General features: G+C 27.1%; 1 pseudogene; it reads left to right on the forward strand.

Moving 5' to 3' along the window:
* Window positions 1–929: 929 nt before the first annotated feature.
* LOC107027696 overlaps window positions 930–1,583 on the forward strand; it is a 2,539-nt pseudogene continuing 1,885 nt past the window's right edge.

Raw genomic sequence — 1,583 nt, forward strand, 5'->3', positions numbered from 1 at the left:
ATATATATATATATATATATATATATATAATAGTTTCACGGCACGTGCATTGCACATGTATATCGTATATATAGTATACTATCTTGTTAAATAGTCCTTAATTAAATTTAAAATAAGTGTGTTTTACATCTTTTTTTTGTTTTAAATTAAACGTTTTTACATAATCAAGAACAACTTAATAATGTTCTTCCAATTTTATCATTTTTTGAATTGCTTTTAAAAAGAGCTATATACATTTATGTTGTACGTTGACAACAAATTTGGCATAATCGTAGAAGTACTAATTAGTGTGACTTTATTAATTTTTATTTTTTTATCCATTTCAAAATAAGTGGTGTTTTAACTTCTTATTTTTTGGCATGTTATAAAATAAATTTTGGTTTACAAAATCGCAAACACGTTAATAATGTTCTTTACAATTATATCCCTATTCAAATAAAAAAAGGAGCTACATGTATTTATTAAAAGTAAATTAGAAAAGATCATCTCACTTTTTAGAAATACTTATTTCCTCAAGAGCTGTGCACAAGCTAAAAACACCACTTATTTTAAAGTAAAAATTTGAGGAATCCCATAGTGTAATATAATAATTACAATCTGTCCCGACTAATTTAGTATTTACTAATAATCCCATAAAATTGTCGTCGCGTGATACATTAGTACGTTGTGATACATGGTAAATGATACACAATATTTTAATAATTGTTAAGATAAAAGGGGGGAAAATGGAACATTTAAGTTTGTTATTTAATTCAGCTTAAATTACGGTAAGAGATCATGAAGAAACATTAATTCAGCACGTAATTGAATAACACTTTCAAATTTTGAAAATTCAAGATTATATCATCTAGGTTGAAGACATTTTTATGAACATCCAGGGAAAATTCGAAAAATACAAATTTGATTGTTGTTATTGTGGATGATACATGATGAATACATCAGTTTTGATGAGACATTCAGGAATTTGGGTGAACGAATTACAGTATGAAAGTTACAAAATCGACGGAATCGTTGTTGGAGATTCAATTTCATTTTCTAATCTCAAAGCAGCAATTGCAGCCGAGTTGGATATCGATGTATCAAGGAAATATATTGAAATTCGTTACATTATAGAAGGTAACTCCTGTCCGATGAAGGTTAAGAACGATATGAGTGTTAAACTATATTTAGAACTGAAAAAAAATGAGCCACAATTTTCAATGTATCCATTATTTATTAACACAATTGAAAAGATTGGTGGTACTGTACATAACTTTGATGGAACATGTGGAGAAATTACATGTGTAGAAGGTACAACACATGATACAGAGGCTTTGGCAATGGTTGAATCTAGTTTATTTGATTCATATGAAAATCCAGAATTTGGAGTTACAAATGTTATAATCAATTCAGATAGTCTAGATGTGAAGACAGGTCAGATATATAAGGATAAAACAACACTTGTAGATGTGATGACGAAATATAAGATAAAGAACAACTTCAATTGCAAAATAAAGAGATCTGAACAAAGGTATGATAGTGTTTGGAATATATATACATATACATATACATATATATATATATATACATATACATATATATAT

The sequence above is a fragment of the Solanum pennellii genome, chromosome 8 (assembly GCF_001406875.1).
Source record: "Solanum pennellii chromosome 8, SPENNV200".
In the NCBI taxonomy this organism is placed as follows: domain Eukaryota; kingdom Viridiplantae; phylum Streptophyta; class Magnoliopsida; order Solanales; family Solanaceae; genus Solanum; species Solanum pennellii.